This window comes from Hyla sarda, chromosome 3 (genome assembly GCF_029499605.1).
Source record: "Hyla sarda isolate aHylSar1 chromosome 3, aHylSar1.hap1, whole genome shotgun sequence".
In the NCBI taxonomy this organism is placed as follows: domain Eukaryota; kingdom Metazoa; phylum Chordata; class Amphibia; order Anura; family Hylidae; genus Hyla; species Hyla sarda.
In genome coordinates, this window is record NC_079191.1 from 86,828,758 (window position 1) to 86,848,927 (window position 20,170).

At 41.7% G+C, this 20,170-nt stretch overlaps 1 long non-coding RNA gene across 2 annotated transcripts in view; it reads left to right on the forward strand.

Annotated features, from left to right (window-relative positions):
- The window catches only part of LOC130361487 (uncharacterized), a 42,582-nt gene extending 22,697 nt beyond the window's left edge, over positions 1-19,885 (forward strand). For both annotated transcript variants that reach the window (XR_008891020.1, XR_008891019.1), the window contains exon 3: positions 19,645-19,885. This is a non-coding gene — a long non-coding RNA (uncharacterized LOC130361487). The remainder of the gene's footprint in view (positions 1-19,644) is intronic.
- The last annotated feature ends 285 nt before the right edge of the window (positions 19,886-20,170 follow it).

Consider the following 20,170-nt stretch of genomic DNA (forward strand, 5'->3'; position numbering starts at 1 on the left):
AGTAACCTCGGTTATATATATGCAAAGTGAGCTGCACCCAACCTTGGCTCAAAAATATTCTCCCATGGAATCAATGCACATATTAGTGATAGTAAATTTTATCAATAGAGGACACAAGCCCTTCACCAGCATAACCAATATCACAAGCGGATTTTTACAGGGGATTGTAGATCTGAATTTGCTGTGAGCAATATGTACTGCCAAGCAATGACCAAACATTTAAATAGCCTCTGTGGAATTTTTTTTAAATTTTTTTTTACCTAGCCCATTTATTTAGCCCAATATTTTTAGAGCACTGTGGCATTGCACATACATTGACATGAATCGCATCAGTCCCTGTCCTCAGTGGTGCTCACAGTCTAAATCTGGCCATACACATTAGATTAATGTTGGTTAAATCCACTTGTTCCGGTGAGACCAGTTGACTTAAATGTGTAAGGGGGCCTCCTGACTCCAACAGTAGAGAGGGCTTGTTAAAATTCAACATGCTTGATCCTTTTGTTCTGGCAGCAACTTATTCCTCTCTCTCCATTTAAAATACAGGGAATGGGACTGCACTGGTGTTGTATATTCTGTATCTCCTGAGGCACTTCCCTAGTGTTCTGTCCGATGGTATATGGAAGGCCCTTGGTGTTATTTGTGCACTGCTTAAACAAGCCACCAGGACTCAAATGGTGTTGCAGCTAATGGGTAACTTTTACTGAACCTCTTTCACATAGTGGGGGCACAGATCTTGAACAGTTCTGACAACAGTAGTACCGGAGGTAGTAGTGGTATATGTAGGTAGTGGGTAGAGCCCCTGAAGGCTTTGGAAAAACTCTTTAGGCTGGCTACCAGCAGGGCATGTTCATCTTGCCCTACCGGAGATCCACAAAGGCACAGATTTCCCTGGATGTCATTATCTCCTCAGTCTTGAGAAGCTCAGATAGAAGTAAGTATTTCAGGTCAGGGTAAAGTTCCTACACAAGATATCTGTAGTCATCAGCGCAGTAGCCTCTCTTGGTACACACGATCCTAGTAGTCTTTAGTAACCATGCTTAAAGGGATACTCTGCTCCTAGACATCTTATCCCCTATCCAAAGCATAGGGGATAAGATGTCTGATCACGGGGGTCCCGCTGCTGGGACCCCTGCCATCTCTGTCCAGCACCCGGCGTTCATTTACAATGCTGGGTGCGGGCGGTGGGAGTCATGACATCACGGCCACGCCCCATCATGACGTCACACCACACCCCCTCAATGCCAGTCTATGGGAGCGAGTGTGGCAGCCGCCACGTCCCCTCCCATAGACTTTCATTGAGGTGGCGTGGCATCACGATAGGCCGTGGCCATGACGTCAAAACCCCACCGCCTGCTCCAAGCGTTCGGCACAAAATGTTCCGAATGCTGTGGCAGCGGAGTACCCCTTTAAACTCCAACTTGTTTATGGTCAAAGGGAGTTACACAATTTGCGTAACAACCCCGTTTCTGCTGCTTTCAGCTTTTCTGACCACTTCTTGGAGCTGCTGGCCACAAAACTAAAATCGCAACGTGGGGCGACCCTTTTAACTATGGTAATGCTGTCCACCAGAGGTGGCACAAGAGAACAGAAAGTGAATGGTAATACATGTGAATGGTTTATCTCCTTATTACCATCTGCCATTACCGGTTAAGAAGGGGAATTAAACAACATTACAGTGCATGTAACATACAGAACAATAACTTTTGCTGATCCTTCATAAAACCATAAGAAACATACGTGTACTGGGATATTGCATGTGAACTTACCCTAAGTATAAATGCTGTAATAATCAAATCATTTTGTTACTTTCCTTTAATCCTGATGAGTATTTACCAAACAGGACTGCAGATATTACATACAGGGGATATCAAAATTACTGCTTAGAATTTTTGCAAAGCATTTTGATGTGAAATGGCCTAGTTAGAAATGTTCCTATTTTTTCACTTTATATTCTTATAGTCTTGTGTGGGTTATTAGCTTACTGCAGTACCCCATGGCAAAAGGCTAGATTATTAGAATTTCTCAATTATTAGGCTGAATTCACATATATCTACAGCATCAGGATCAGATTTGCATTCAAAAACTAACCATAACCAATGCAAAATTGCATCACCATGCGTCATTCAGCCTTTTCACTATTTTTGTAATAAAAAGTTTAGAGCCAGATAGAAAAACAATGCAAGATGCATTCTCCTATTTAGCATCTGGACCGGTCAGGCATTACATGACACATGGGATGCCAGGAACAGCCTCACGACAATGGGATTGGATCTGGCATTAGTTTCCTTCCAGCATTTTATTACTGTGGGAAACGAAACTTTACTGTGTTTTATTATATTTTTTACATCTCCGTTTGGTGGATATATTGCCTTATGGATCAGTGTTTTCCAAACAGGGTGCTCCAGCTGTTGCAAAACTACAACACCCAGCATGCCCTGACAGCTTTTGGCTGTGGAAGCCCATTGAAGTCAATGGTTTTTTTTTTCTCTGCTAAATGTGGATTTAGTGCGAATTTTCAGCAGAATTTGTGCAGATTCTACACGAAATGTACATTTTTTTCAATTAATAAAAGCACTTTTTTAACATGCAGAATTCATGCGGAAATTCTGGCCAAATTAATGGGGCTGTGGAATTCCGCATCCATGCGGAATTTCTGCCATCTGAACATACCCTAATGCTTCCCTATAGGGTAGTGTTTGATCTGCATGCAATCTAAGATGTAATTGTTACAGGATCTGTAATAATCAAGGTCTTCGAGGTTAAATTAAGGTTAAATTTTGGTGTGTGGACCGGTTGGGCATTACAATCGACGTGGGATGCGTCACAGAGAAACACCCTTTCTTACAATGTGATCGGATCTGGCATCAGTTTCCTTCCAGCGTTTTACTACTGTGGTGGGAGAGAAACTTTACTGTATTTTATTATATTTTTTTGAACGTCCATTTGGTGGATATATTGCATATGAATCAGGGTTTCCCAACCAAGGTGCCTCCAGCTCTTGCAAAACTACAACTCCCAGCATGCCCGGAGTTGTAGTTTTGCAACAGCTGGAGGCACCCTGTTTAGGAAACACTGCTATAGATAGTTGAAGAAATCTCCTTAAAGGGGTCATCCAGGAAAAAACTATTTTTTTATTTATATATATATATATATATATATATATATATATATATATATATGTATATATATCAACTGGCTCCAGAAAGTTAAACAGATTTGTAAATTACTTCTATTAAAAAATCTTAATCCTTTCAGTACTTATGAGCTTCTGAAGTTAAGGTTGTTCTTTTCTGTCTAAATCCTCTCTGATGACACGTGTCTCGGGAAATGCCCAGTTTAGAAGCAAATCCCCATAGCAAACTTCTTCTAAACTGGGCGTTTCCCGAGACAGGTGTCATCAGAGAGGATTTAGACAGAAAAGAACAGCTTTAACTTCAGAAGCTCATAAGTACTGAAAGGATTAAAAAAAATTAATAGAAGTAATTTACAAATCTGTTTAACTTTCTGGAGCCAGATGATATATATAAAAAAGTTTTTTCCTGGAATACCCCTTTAACCCCTTAAGGACCAGGCCATTTTATACCTTAAGGACCGGAGCGTTTTTTGCAATTCTGACCACTGTCACTTTAAACATTAATAACTCTGGAATGCTTTTAGTTATCATTCTGATTCCGAGATTGTTTTTTCGTGACATATTCTACTTTAACTTAGTGGTAAAATTTTATGGTAACTTGCATCCTTTCTTGGTGAAAAATCCCAAAATTTGATGAAAAAAATGAAAATTTTGCATTTTTCTAACTTTGAAGCTCTCTGCTTGTAAGGAAAATGGATATTCAAAATATATTTTTTTGGGGTTCACATATACAATATGTCTACTTTATGTTTGCATCATAAAATGTATGAGTTTTTACTTTTGGAAGACACCAGAGGGCTTCAAAGTTCAGTAGCAATTTTGAAATTTTTCACAAAATTTTCAAACTCACTATTTTTCAGGGACCAGTTCAGTTTTGAAGTGGATTTGAAGGGTCTTCATATTAGAAATACCCCATAAAAGACCCCATTATAAAAACTACACCCCCTAAAGTATTCAAAAAAACATTCAGTAAGTGTATTAACCCTTTAGGTGTTTCACAGGAATAGCAGCAAAGTGAAGGAGAAAATTCAAAATCTTCATTTTTTACACTCGCATGTTCTTGTAGACCCAATTTTTGAATTTTTGCAAGGGATAAAAAGGAGAAAATTTTTACTTGTATTTGAAACCCAATTTCTCTCGAGTAAGCACATACCTCATATGTCTATGTTAATTGTTCGGTGGGCGCAGTAGAGGGCTCAGAAGGGAAGGAGCGACAAATGGTTTTTGGGGGGCATGCCGCATTTAGGAAGCCCCTATGGTGCCAGGACAGCAAAAAAAAAAACACATGGCATACCATTTTGGAAACTAGACCCCTCGGGGAACGTAACAAGGGGTAATTTGAACCTTAATACCCTACAGGTGTTTCACGACTTTTGCATATGTAAAAAAATATATATTTTTTTTACCTAAAATGCTTGTTTTCCCAAAAATGTTACATTTTTTAAAAGGGTAATAGCAGAAAATACCCCCCAAAATTTGAAGCCCAATTTCTCCCGAGTACGGCGATACCCTATATGTGGCCCTAAACTGTTGCCTTGAAATACGACAGGGCTCCAAAGTGAGAGCGCCATGCGCATTTGAGGCCTAAATTAGGGACTTGCATAGGGGTGGACATAGGGGTATTCTACGCCAGTGATTCCCAAACAGGGTGCCTCCAGCTGTTGTAAAACTCCCAGCATGCCTGGACAGTCAACGGCTATCTGGCAATACTGGGAGTAGTTGTTTTGCAACAGCTGGAGGCTCCGTTTTGGAAACAGTGGCGTACCAGACGTTTTTCATTTTTATTGGGGAGGGGGGTTGTATAGAGGTATGTGTATATGTAGTGTTTTTTACTTTTTATTTTATTTTGTGTTAGTGTAGTGTAGTGTTTTTAGGGTACAGTCACACGGGCGGGGGGTTCACAGTAGTTTCTCGCTGGCAGTTTGAGCTACGGCAGAAAATTTGACGCAGCTCAAACTTGCAGCCGGATACTTACTGTAATCCTCCGCCCATGTGAGTGTACCCTGTACGTTCACATTGGGGGGGGGGGAAATCAGTGCAAAACTACAACTCCCAGCATGTACGGTCTATCAGTGCATGCTGGGAGTTGTAGTTTTGCAACCGCTGGAGGCTCCGTTTTGGAAACAGTGGCGTACCAGACGTTTTTCATTTTTATTGGGGAGGGGAGGGGGGCTGTGTAGGGGTATGTGTATATGTAGTGTTTTTTACTTTTTATTTTATTGTGTGTTAGTGTAGTGTAGTGTTTTTAGGGTACAGTCGCATGGGCGGGGGGTTCACAGTAGTTTCTCGCTGGCAGTTTGAGCTGCGGCAGAAATTTTGCCGCACCTCAAACTTGCAGCCGGATACTTACTGTAATCCTCCGCCCATGTGAGTGTACCCTGTACGTTCACATTGGGGGGGGGGGAACATCCAGCTGTTGCAAAACTACAACTCCCAGCATGTACGGTCTATCAGTGCATGCTGGGAGTTGTAGTTTTGCAACAGCTGGAGGCACACTGGTTGTGAAACACAGAGTTTGGTAACAAACTCAGTGTTTTGCAACCAGTGTGCCTTCAGCTGTTGCAAAAGCTACAACCCCCAGCATGTACGGACAGCGGAAGGGCATGCTGGGTGTTGTAGTTATGCAACAGCTGGAGGCATACTACTTTGGCTGGGGATGCTGGGGATTGTAGTTATGCAACAGCTGGAGACACACTGGTTTGCTACTTAACTCAGTGTGCCTTCAGCTGTTGCAAAACTACAACTCTCAGCAGTCACCGACAGCCAACGGGCATGCTGGGAGTTGTAGTTATGCAACCACCAGATGCACCACTACAACTCCCAGCATGCACTTTAGCTGATTGTGCAAGCTGGGAGTTATAGTTACACAACAGCTGAAGGTACACTTTTCCATAGAAAGAATGTGCCTCCAGCTGTTGCAAAACTACAAGTCCCAGCATGCCCATAAGGGCATGCTGGGAGTTGTGGTGGTCTGTCTCCTGCTGTTGCATAACTACAGCTCCCAGCATGCCCTTGTTGCATGCTGGGAGCTGTTGCTAAGCAACAGCAGGAGGCTGTCACTCACCTCCAACGATCCTCGCCGCACAGGTCAGTCCCTCGTCGTCTCCGCCGCCGCCGCTGCTCCTGGGGCCCCGATCCCAACAGGGGCGCCGGGGATCGGGGTCCCCAGCACCCGGGGTGCACGTCCCGCACCCGCTCACGTCCTCCGGAAGAGGGGCGGAGCGGGTTGCGGGAGTGACACCCGCAGCAGGCGCCCTGATTGGTCGGCCGGTAATCCGGCCGACAAATCAGGGCGATCGTGAGGTGGCACCAGTGCCACCTCACTCCTGCAGGCTCTGGCTGTTCGGGGCCGTCGGAGACGGCCCCGAACAGCCTGTAATTCCGGGTCACCGGGTCACTGGAGACCCGATTGACCCGGAATCCGCCGCAGATCGCTGGACTGAATTGTCCAGCGATCTGCGGCCATCGCCGACATGGGGGGTCATAATGACCCCCCTGGGCGATATGCCCCGATGCCTGCTGAACGATTTCAGCAGGCATCGGGGACCGGCTCCGCTCCAGATGGTTGCGGGGGGCCGGTAAAACACATGACGTTCTCATACGTCATGTGTCCTTAAGGACTCGGAAATGGAGACGTATGAGAACGTCATGTGTCCTTAAGGGGTTAAGGGTGGGTTCACGCCACGATTTTTCTATACAGTTTTTAGACTTTCCATTCAAAACCGTATGCACCATATTGTATATGGTTGTCTCCATTTTTCAAACCACACGTTTTTTTTTGTTTTTTTTTACTTGACAGAAAACCGTAGCCTACCACGGTTTTGGGTCCGGGTGAAAAAACATATTGACCCGTGTACGTTTTTTTTTTTTTTTTTTTACATGGGAGTCAATGGGAACCGTATAGAACTGTATGTGCGTAGATTTCCATCCAGTTTTCACCATTCAAATTTTGACTTTCCACTTTTTTTTTTCTTGGAATTTCAATCAAACAAGTGAAACTTTATTCATAATGGAGTGAAAAACATAAACAGTTTTTTTCTTAAAAAACGGATGCAACTGGACATCATTTTTCAAACCGTTTACAGTTTTTAACCGTATACAGATAACAATTTGTACACACGTTTTGATACAGTTTAGTCAGGTTTTAAGGAATCCGTTTTTTTTAATCAAAAACCTGATACAGGAACAGTATAGCAAAATCGTGGTGTGAACCCACCCGTCGGGGGACTGCAGATCTGCCTTAAGTCTTATGCTTCCCTGTATGGAAGTGTTTGATCCGCATGCAATCTAAGATGTGGTTGTTACAAGATCTGTAATACTCATGGGCTACGGGGTTAAATTAGAGCTATAATCTACACGTATTTATTTATGTGTCTTAATAAGGGGGCGAACAAGATATGACAGTGTCAAAACGTCGCAAAGGATTATAGTGGCGAAAACGAACAGGAAAGTAGCAATTCAATCCAGCAACAGGTTGTACTCCGTACAATAAGAAACAATATTGTGAATAGGCAGCTCCGTGACGCATCAGGAACCTTTATCTGGATCGGGAGGCATTACCTTTACTACAAACAATCAATTCAATTAGGAATTCTTTCCTGTTCTGTGGCACAATACCGTACGACGAAATGTGATTGCTCCCCCCCCCCCCTCCGCACACCCATTATTTACATGGGAACGAGGTGCAGACTCCAATGTTTCTTTTTACTAGTGAAATCTTTAAAACCTGGACTTGTTGATAAAGATTAGAGCTAATGAGGTCAGGATCCATTATCTCCTCTCCCCGAAACACTAACAACCTGAGCCGCTCTCTGACGCTGCTCAATTTGCAGCCATGTGTTTCTTCTTTAGATAAAATCTGAAAGAAAAATACAGAGAGAATCTGGATCAGCTGACATTAAACCCCCAGGCTTTCACCTTACAAATCCCACTGTACAGTTATCTGTCAGGAAATCCCAGATACACTTAATGTGCTGCAGTGCTTAAGGGGTTAGTCCGTGGTGGAACCGTGGTGTACGTTAGCGAGACAGCGCCAGACCGCACCATGGAAAATACAACATCTTTAAAAACCAATGCTTGGTGTAATTTGGGGTCATAAGTTTCGCTTAAAGGAGCGCTATCCCTAAAGAGCAGATGTAGCAGTGATTAATTTTATCCTATTTCCTTTAAATGGTGACAGAACTTTCTAAGGGCACAAGCACACTACGTTTCTAACAATTGAAAGAAGAAATGCTCACGGCACTCGATGCGCTAGCATAAAAGGTGCTTCTTTATTTCAAACCAAAGGATTCACAAACATCGGGAGTGGAGACAAGAGGGACAGGTCAACGACCGTTTCACCGCTCCTGCGGCTTCTACTGGCCGTGAGCATTTCTTTCAATTGTTTGACACGTGGATCTTTGTGCTAGGGCCACTGAGCACCAAAAGACTGACTTTGGGATTGCGACAGCTCTAGTAATCCAGCACCTCTACAGTTAGCAGGTAAGAGATGGTGGACATTCATATAGCAGTGCCACCCCACATCTTTATTGTGTGTTTCGACACTACGTTTCTGCCCCGCATAAATCGTATCCATCGGCATCTTGCCGAAAATATAGTGCCGACATATGGTGTTAATGGGAGCAACGTACCCCATTCACTCCTATGACTGGAGGAGGTGACTCCTTTCGGGACATATGCTCTATTTTAAAAGAGCACCTGCCCCCCGTCATGAGTCCATTAAAAAAAGCGTATTCACTAGGGTGACTCCGTTTGGCCATAGAAGTGAATAGGGTCCGCTGCTCCCATTTATAGTATATGTTGGCAACCCGTTTTGGTGGGATGGTGACAGATACAATTAACAGGGGCAGAAACGTAGTGTGTTCGTACCCTTAGTTATCATGTCACATAATAAACTTAGGCTAGATTCACACTGCGTTATAGCTGTCCGTCGGAGATATCAATTGACATACTGATGAAAATGAGAGGGTGACATATACTGTAGCGAAGAGCAGCAGATGCCATTCATCTCAATGGCCCAAACAGTGTCACCTAGTGACTCCATTCGGGCCATTTTTATTTTAAGCAGACAGGACAGAGCAGCTTTTGAGTCCACTTTTTAAACATTTTTTTTTTTAAATCAACTGGTGCCAGAAAGTTAAACAGATTTGTAAATCACTTCTATTTAAAAATCTTAATCCTTCCAGCTGCTGTATGCTCCACAGGAAGTTCTTTTCTTTTTGAATTTCTTTCCAGTCTGACTACAGTGCTCTCTGCTGACACCTGTGTCCGTGTCAGTGTGGTGTGCCACTGTGGTGAGTTGTGGGACCATGTTGTTGCAGTGAGAGTGGTGGGATCAGTGGTTTTTAACCCCGGGTGTCGGATGGTATTAACCCCTATGTGTTCATAATGCCAGTGTGGTTTTCGGGTTTTGGAACACCACACGCCCGGTTTCTCTGCTATCCCATGGGGTAGTAGTGAATAAAGAGTCCAAAACCAGTTAGGGGTAAACGGAGGCTTTACTGAGTAAAAAACAGGTGTAATTATCTTCACAGCTAAGACCAGAATTCCCAGAGAGGTGACCAGTACCCAGAGGACCTCGCAGCTTTCTGGACCAATACTTGTAATAAACTTGACTTGGACTTGTAATTAGACTTGACTCGTCTATGTGCAGGACTCGACTAACTTTAGTGACAGCAGACATAGACTTGTAGACTTACTGCAGAGTTGTAGCTTTGTGGCCTCCAGATGCTGAACACTTGTCCTGAGATCTCTGGTAGCTGCTTCAGCAAAGACTTAGTTGTTACTCTCAGAAGAGTCTGAGGAAAAAAGATGGAATCTTGGAGAAACTGTAATGGCCGCCCCTTTGTATAGTGGGGGACTGGACTATAGCCCATTGGTCAAGCTGTGGGTCATAGGTTTAAGCTGGTGCTCTCTTGGAGTACATGTTGCAACAAATCATATAACTGCACAACAGAACAAGTGACAGGATTACTCACACAGGTCATTGAGACCTCCAAAAGTCCTGTATAGTATCTAGACATAAGGATCCTGTCTTTGCTCTTAAAGTTGGTGTATGTACCTTTACTGAATTAACAGGAGAACAAGGGTAGTCCCTGCATGGGAGCCCCCAGGTCACTGAGGGCATCAATCTGACAGGGCCTACATCTAGTACAGGAACGTGTACCTGTACTGGGACATCACATCAGGAACTAACCAGAGCAGGAGCAAATCCCCAAAGCAAACCTATACCTGCAGTTCTGTGTCCAGTTGGTGCACTACAGATCCCAGCTGTTTTAATGTAGAACAAGCCCATCAAAGCTATCACATTACAATGCAAAACAAGCTGAGGAAAGCAGTGGACTAACCTGTATTTTAACATAACTATGCCTTTGAAAGCATTGAGAGTGAATGCAGAATATTCATCTAAGGTTAAGTTACATGCATTTTCTGGGTTTAATCAAACATATAGTATTTCTACCTGGGTTTAACATAGACACGCATTAAAAAAAGGTGTACAGTGAACGTGGAATACATATTTTAGGCCAAGTTGCCTGTATTTGTTGGGTTTAATTAAACATATATAATAGTGTTTCTACCTGTGTTTAAATGGGTACTTCGGTGGATCTATTATTTTTTTTTAATCAACTGGTGCCAGAAAGTTAAACAGATTTGTAAATTACTTCTAATAATTTTTTTTATTCCTTCCAGTACTTATTAGCTGCTGAATACTACAGAGGAAATTCATTTATTTTTGGAACACAAAGCTCTCTGCTGACATCTCTGTCCATTTTAAGAACTGTCCAGAGTAGGAGAAAATCCCCATAGAAAACATATGCTGCTCTGGACAGTTCCTAAAATGGACAGAGATGTCAGCAGAGAGCACTGTGGTCATGATGTCAGCAGAGAGCTCTGTATTCCAAAAAGAAAAGAATTTCCTCTGTAGTATTCAGCAGCTAATAAGTACTGGAAGGATAAAGATTTTTTAATAGAAGTAATTTACAAATCTGTTTAACTTTATGGCATCAGTTGATAAAAAAATAAATAAAGTTTTCCACCGGAGTACCCCTTTAACATAAATAAGCATTTATCGCATCCACAGATTATTTTACTCAGTGGGAAATCAGCTGCAGATCTGCTACGAGCAGACACAGGGCTGCCTGGCTGCAACACTTTGACCCACATTTATCAAACTGTGTGAGAGAAAAAATAGAGTGATTTTCCCACAGCAACCAATCACAGGTTTGCTAACAAGCTCTGGTAAAGTGAAAGATGAGCTGTGATTGGTTGCTGTGGAAAAATCACAATTTTTTCTCTCACACAGTTTGATAAATCTGATCCAAATTTGTGTGTAGTAAGGTTGGAGGCTGGGTTGCGCGTCACAGTCACTAGAAGCAGGCAGCTCGCTCTAGTGACTGAGATTGGCATGCATGTGCTGCGTGAAATCCGCTGTGGATGTGTGATCCTACCCTAAAAGCATGTATAGTGAATGGGAAATACGCATTTTAGGTCATGTTGCCTGTATTTTCTGTGTAATCAGACATATAGGGGGAGATTTATCAAAACCTGTGCAGAGGAAAAGTTGACCAGTGGCCTATAGCAACCAATCAGATCGCTTCTTTCATTTTTAACAAGGCATTTGAAAAATAAAAGAAAAAATCTGATTGGTTGCTATGGGCAACTGGTCAACTTTCCCTTTACACAGGCTTTAATAAATTCCCCCCATTGTGTTTCTTCCTGTGTTTAACATAAATACACATTGGCCCTCATTTACTAAGAAAATCGGGTTGTAAGTCTATGTTGCTTTCTTACCCGACTGCTTTTTTCCCCTGGTATTTATTATTATGTCGCATCCTGTTTGTCGCACGTGGGTTTTGTTGGTTTTGGTTTCCAACTCCTCTGCGTTGTCGGGAAAAAATCCACAACAATTCAACAAATTCGGGTTGGAAACCTTTATAAATACGTAGGAAAGCTCAGAAATATCGGGTTACGCCCCTTTTTCGGGTTTGGGAGAATCCACATCGGGTCCGTCGGGAAAAAATGTTGCATCGTGTCGCAGACTGGCGCATGATGTCTGCGACATGGCGCAGACAAAGATGCGACAAAAAAACCCGACAAAATAGGTCGGGTTTAGAATAGTAAATGAGGGCCATTAAAGACATTTATTTTCAGCAGAATTTGTGCAGATTCTATACGAAATTTTATTGAACGTGCAATACATTTTAATGAACTTGCTAAGATCTTGTACAGTGCATGGATTCATATTATAATATAATAAATGCTCTAATATATCAGTCTTCTGAGCACTAATATTACAGAAGATTTGGGTGGGCATGCACTTCACACTGAGCCCTTAGGAAACAGCAGTGCGTCATACTTCAATACTGTTAATTCACCTCCAAATATCACAAAAAATGTGGGAACCCAGGAGAAGTGGGGATTAAAGGATGGTGGGACCTCCCATCCTACAGGCAAAACAGTTTTACACCTTTGCCTAGGATTTTTGTAATATATTATTCCCCAATGGTCTCTGAATGAGCACCAAATGTTTCTATGCAGAAAGTTCAGTACAAGTAAACCCTAGAAATGCTCCTACCTCTAGGTTGTATGGGAGCAACGAAAGAATGAACGTTCCTTTCCCAAAGCTGTATCTGTATGATTTACATTGTGGATGCACATAGTGTGGTGATGCTGTAAGCAGGAATGGAATTGCATGGATTGTCAGGTCAGGGAGGGTGCAGAGCGGGTTGCAGGGTGAGATGTTCTTAGGTCATCCTGCCCTAAGTCTCCTCTGTGTTCTGGCAGCATATTATATGGACCTCTTACATCTGCTCGGCACACACACAGCTGTGTCAGTGATATAGTCCCACTCATGTGTACAACTGTCTTTCGGCAGCTATAATGGTACTCCCTCTTTTTACAGCCTGTCCTACAGAGAGATTTCCTTTTATATCTTTTTTTTAAGCAAGTCATAGGCTAAATGCCCATATAAAGGTTGTAGCACGTTTATTTGCCAAAATTGGGATTAAATCAGGGAACTGACACATTACAAATATATTTTTGACATAAGTTTTGGATAAGCAAAAGTGGAGAACCAACCTGCTGCTCCTGCATAGGAGCCTGATCTTAAATAGTCACTGTGGTTTCAAACAACTTCCCTTCATTTGATAATCAATGTGATTGCTTTCATATTTTGTAATTCAGTTCAGTTCCCAAAAATGACTCCTTACCCTGCAAAGTCTGGGCCACTAAATGTCTCACTATTCACTGCCTGTTGTTAGGCTCAGTCCGTAGCAGAGGGAACACATGTTTCTATGTAGGACTTGAAAATAACAGTTAAGCTATGTCCACACAGGGGAATGTCCGCATGGAAAATCTCTGCGCGGACATTCCCCTAACTACGGAGCCCCAGCAGAACATGCCGTTGCTAGGACCACTCAGAAATGCGCCATCTCATAGATCTAATGGTCGTCCGAGTCCGCAGAAAGAATAGACATTGGAATTAGAATTTCCGTGCCAGATGTTTCCGGCATGGAAATTCTGATATGTGAACAGCGCAGCAGAATCCCATTGACATTTGGAAATTCCATCAAGTGAACATAGCCTTAAATGACACATTTTATATATGTAATGAAATAAAATTAAAAAAAATGTCACCAAAATGCTGTCAAAAGATTCTTTGAGAAACACAAATATTGCAAATCATGGCACTTATGTAAAGAAGACATTGGAGGAGATTTATCAAAGGATTTAGACTGGTTTTTCCTGTCTAAATTTGTCGCACAGAAAGTCGCAGTCTAAATATGTGCGACTTTTTTGCGACTTTTGCTTTAGAAGATTTTTAGAACATGATGCATTCTTGTCTATTTTAGACGGAAAAATGCGTTGGTGCTGAATTTATCAAAAGCGACAAGTCGCATCGGCTGAAAGTACGCTGAAATGTCAGACCATGTTGGAGCAGGTTTAAATACAGTCTAAACCATAGATCCCGAAGTCTGTGCACAGAATTTATCAAGAGCCGTGAGCCTTTTGATAAATTAACCCCTTAAGGACCCGGGCTTTTTCGGTTTTTTCATTTTCAATTTTTCTTCCTTAACTTTAAAAATTATATATAATGGCTTAATTTTTGCGTCACTAATTCTACTTTGTAATGACATTAGTCATTTTACCCAAAAATTTACGGTGAAACAGGAAAAAAAATCAATGTGCGACAAAATTGATGAAAAAACACTATTTTGTAAGTTTTGGGGGCTTCCGTTTTTACGCAGTACATTTTTTGTCAAAAATGATACCTTATCTTTATTCTGTAGGTCCATACGGTTAAAATGATACCCTACTTGTATAGGTTTGAATTTGTATCACTTCCGAAAAAAATCATGAATACATGCAGTAAAATTTATACGTTTAAAATGGTCATCTTCTGACCCCTATAACTTTTTTATTTTTCTGTGTTCAGGGCGCTTTTAGGGCTCATTTTTTGCACCGTCATCTGAAGTTTTTAGCGGTACCATTTTTGTACTGATCAGACTTTTTGATCACTTTTTATTCACTTTTTAGTTGTATAAAAAGTGATAAAAAATGCGCTATTTTGGACTTTGGAATTTTTTTGCGCATACGCCATTGAACGAGCGGTTTAAAAAGCGGTATATTTTTATAATTTTGACATTTCCGCACGCGGCGATACCACATATGTTTATTTTTATTATTATTTACATAATGTTTTTTTTATTTTTGGAAATGCCGGGTGATTCAAACTTTTATTAGGGGAAGGGATAATTGAAAGGGTTAATGATTTTTTTTTTACACTTTTCTTATGCAATATTATAGTTCCTATAGGGGGCTATAACATTGCATTTACTGATTGCACTGATTGATCCATCTCCATAGGAATGGATCAATCAGTGTTTTCGGCGATTGAATGCTCAAGCCTGGATCTCAGGCTTGAAGCATTCATTCGGCGATCGGACAGCACAGGAGAAGGTAAGAGACCTTCCTCCTGTGCTACATCTGTTCGGGATGCCGCGATTATACTGCGGCGATCCCGAACAGCTCCCTGAGCTAACCGGCACATTTTACTTTCGTTTTTAGCCGCGCGGCTCAGCTTTGAGCGCGCGGCTAAAGGGTTAATAGCGCGCGGCACAGCGATCAGTGCCGCGCGCTATTAGAGGCGGGTCCCGGCTTCACTATGACGCCAGGCCCACCGCGATATGATGCGGGGTCACCGTGTGACCCCACGTTATATCGCAGGACCGGGACTCATGACGTACGCATACGTCATGGGTCCTTAAGAGGTTAAGTGCACAATAGACCGGCCTAACCCTCTGTAGTTTGGTCTATATTGATGCGGGACATAGACAGCTTTGATAAATCTCCCCTATTATACCTCAATATACCTACCAAGAAAGAAACATGGTTCAACCTACAGCACAGCCACTGATGCAGCGGACTACTTATTATCTCGTATTTTATCCTGACGAGTTTAATGTAGACCATAATTTTTGGAATTATTATTTATGACAATTTAGGCAAAGCTATGTGCTAGGAGCCTTACCTGTATGGCAGCACATGATGTCTCTACTGTTCAGAATTTAAGGAATACTCAGATGTCAAGTAAAAAAAATACTACAAAAGCATATAGCATTACTTACCCCTCTCTTAGTTCTGAAATCACACCACTTCCTGGATAAGAAGTTGTTTAGTAATAAAATTCCCAGAATTGTAGTGCTTTTCCTCAGTCCTCCATTACACCCTGCATACTCCACTCCCACAGCACTCCTGCCAGTTCACTGCCCAGAGCTGTAACATAACATTTCGGTATGCAGCAGGCTATAGCTCTGCAGTCAGTAAATTTAAAGCACCTGATGCATTCATTCCCTGTCTGCCCCTCTGCCTGTGTGATTGTCCAACACAAAGCATATGTTATAACCGCACCTTATACTTTTCCTAAATGTCCTAATAAAGATATATATATATTTATATATACATATATATATATATATATATATATATATATATATATAATATAATATATGTCACTCAGGGGTGGGCTTGTAATCAGCCAAGCCTCTGGAGACAGAAAAGTATTATGCCTTGTCTCGGGAGGAAGGGAGGAGTGAAAATGAAGGAACTACACAACTTCCTGTTGGGATTTTCAAGCATAAACATGTTGAAGCCAGTAAGATTTGTGATAATACTCTATTAGAAAGTTATATACCAAAATACCTCTTTAATGAGAACCTGATCCACAGTTCTCTGGGCACTTATACTGGGCTAAAAGTTAATCTTCTAACAACACAATAACCCGAAGTACACAGCCTAGACAACACAGGAGTTGCTTAGGGACAACTCTATGAATTTTTCTCGCGATCCCTCCACTCATTAAAGCAGACAGGCTCCCTGCCATCAGCTGACTAGTGAGTCAGGTCTCGGCCACATTGCAACCTGGGAAAAATCTGAGACAACAGTCATTTTGTATGCTGATAAAAATAAATATTGATGTGAAAATCACAGAAGAATTGTGAGAAAACCGTCACACACAGGGACACATACTATATTATAAACTACACTAATTTTACAATCCCTGTAGCATAGTCAAATAAAAAAAAATCACTGGAATACCCATTTTAACCCCTTAAGGACTCAAGGTTTTTCCGTTTTTGCACTTTCGTTTTTTCCTCCTTACCTTTTAAAAATCATAACCCTTTCAATTTTCCACCTAAAAATCCATATTATGGCTTATTTTTTGCGTCGCCAATTCTACTTTGCAGTGACTTTAGTCATTTTACCCAAAAATGCACGGCGAAACGGGAAAAAAAATCATTGTGCGACAAAATCGAAAAAAAACGCCATTTTTGTAACTTTTGGGGGCTTCCGTTTCTACGCAGTGCATATTTCGGTAAAAATTACACCTTATCATTATTCTGTAGGTCCATACGGTTAAAATGATACCCTACTTATATAGGTTTGATTTTGTCGTACTTCTGGAAAAAATTATAACTACATGCAGGAAAATTTATACGTTTAAAAATGTCATCTTCTGACCCCTATAACTTTTTATTTTTCCACGTACAGGGCGGTATGAGGACTCATTTTTTGCGCCGTGATCTGAATTTTTTATCGGTATGATTTTTGTTTTGATCGGACTTTTTGATCACTTTTTATTCATTTTTTAAATGGTATAAAAAGTGACCAAAATACGCTTTTTTGGACTTTGGAATTTTTTTGCGCGTACGCCATTGACTGTGCGGTTTAATTAATGATATATTTTTATAGTTCGGACATTTATGCACGCGGCGATACCACATATGTTTATTTTTTTTTTTACACTGTTTTATTTTTTCTTATGAGAAAAGGGGGGTGATTCAAACTTTTATTAGGGAAGGGGTTAAATGACCTTTATTAACACTTTTTTTAAAACTTTTTTTTTGCAGTGTTATAGGTCCCATAGGGACCTATAACACTGCACACACTGATCTTTCATCCTGATCACAGGCGTGTATTAACACGCCTGTGATCAGCATTATCGGCGCTTGACTGCTCCTGCCTGGATCTCAGGCACGGAGCAGTCATTCGTCGATCGGACACCGAGGAGGCAGGTAAGGGCCCTCCCGGTGTCCGATCAGCTGTTCGGGACGCCGAGATTTCACCGCGGCGGTCCCGGACAGCCCGACTGAGCAGCCGGGTCACTTTCAGTTTCACTTTAGAAGCGGCGGTCAGCTTTGACCGCCGCTTCTAAAGGGTTAATACCGCACATCGCCGCGATCGGCGATGTGTGGTATTAGCCGCGGGTCCCGGCCGTTGATGAGTGCCGGGACCGACGCGATATGATGCAGGATCGCGGCCCGATCCCGCTTCATATCGCGGGAGCCGGCGCAGGACGTAAATATACGTCCTGCGTCGTTAAGGGGTTAAAGGATCTACAGAGAAAAATGGCAGAAAATCCCCAAATCCAGGGGTGTAAACCTTGTGGCATTTTCTCCAAGAAAACTGGAGGCTGTAATCACTGCTTCAACTAAATACTACGGGTCTGAATACTTATGTCAATGCAATATTTCAGTTTTTAACTTTTTATCAAATTAGCAAAAAAAAAATTCAAATATTCAATTTTTACTTTGTCATTATGGGGTATTCAGGGCAAAATTACTTATTTTTTCTTATGTTAGCACAAGGCCGCAGCACAACAAAATCTTTAAAAGGTGAAAGGTTCTGAAAACTTCCCAAATGCATTTTACCTATGTTTTATTTAGTGTGCTTATAATATTGACTCCAGTACATATGTACACTCATGTACAAAGCTCACACGTGCATTTTTGCTTTGTCAGGGTAAAGAAGGAAAAAAGTTCCCATAGAAAAATTCCTTTGTTTACTGTACGGACTAGATAAGACACTGTCGAGAAAATATTTCCCTCTCATCTAATTTGCTTTGTAGATTAATTACAATACATATAATATCCTCCCCAAATAGGATGCAGCTGCAGCAATTTCAGGAGACGCTTCTCATCACACCCACATCATTTGTTAGTGTAGGTTCATCACAATTCGTTAACTCCTTCCCGACCCCCCCCCCCCCCCCCGAATTTAGATTTACGTTTTCTTCCTCCTCACATTCTAAGATTCATAACATTTTTTATTTTTCCCCAAAGTCATTTTTTGTGGGACAAGTTGTACTTTTTGCTGGTACCCTTTATTTTACCATATAATGAATTGCAAAGCTATTTATAGGGCAAAATGACATAAAATTAAAAAGGGATGCGCAAAATTGTGGGCCAGTAATTTTTTCAGATTTCACTGTACGGTAAAAATGACATGCTAAATTTGTTCTATGGGTTATTATTAGAGATGAGCAAACTTACAGTAAATTCGATTCGTCACAAACTTCTCGGCTCGGCAGTTGATGACTTATCCTGCGTAAATTAGTTCAGCCTTCAGGTGCTCCGGTGGGCTGGAAAAGGTGAATACAGTCCTAGGAGACTCTTTCCTAGGACTCTATCCACCTTTTCCAGCCCACCGGAGCACCGGAAAGCTGAACTAATTTATGCAGGAAAAGTCATCAACTGCCGAGCCGAGAAGTTCGTGACGAATCGAATTTACTGTAAGTTCGCTCATCTCTAATTATTATGATTCCAGTAATACTAAATTTGAATAATTTTTCTTTCATCTTGCAAATCAAAAATTTCTGGTATGTGATTTAACCAAAAATCTGCAATTTAGGCTTTTGGAATTTTCTTTTTTGTGCTTACACCACTGACTGTACAGGATCAGGAACATGATAATTTTATAGCTTGGATAATTCAGCATGTGGCGATACCAAATATATATATACATATACATATATATATATATATATATATATATATATCCTGTACGTCCTTAAGGCGGCACAAATGGGTTAAAGCTTCCTTGCTGACCCGGAAGAAGAGCTACTACCAGCAATGTAATTAGAGACAAGTTAATTAAACAGCATGTACACCTGAGCAAAATGTATAAAACCTAAATGAGACCACAGACACTTGTATTCTTTTCTTCTCTCACAGAGACAAGATTGTGCTCATACCTGGGGCTTCTAGGTCCCTGAGTTTTTTGGTCGGCCGTATACCGGATGCTATCTCTGGTCCCTCAGCTAAGCCCCTGCTATGCAAAGTGATCATGGTTCATCATGTGACTGCCGGTAGAAGCCGCGATTGGGATGTCCACTGTTCTGGCTCTGCTTCTAAACCCAGAGAAGTTAGGCTCTGTGAGAAGCCAGGGGACTCCAGCATGGTGCTGGCTCAGGATGCTTGGGTGAGTCTATGTACATGCCCCGTTTTTTTCTTCCGGCAAAGATCCGGATGATGTCGGCGCGGCAACCTGCAACTGTTGGGCGCCGGGGACTCCAATATGGTACAGGCTTCGGACGCTTTGGTGAGTATCTGCGCATGCACTGCCTTTACTTCCGGCACAGGTCTGGATGCTGTCAGCATGACGCTGGTATTTAACCCCTTAACGACAATGGACGTAAATGTACATCATGGTGACATGGTACTTAGCGCACCATGGCGTACATTTACGCGCCGCCATGAT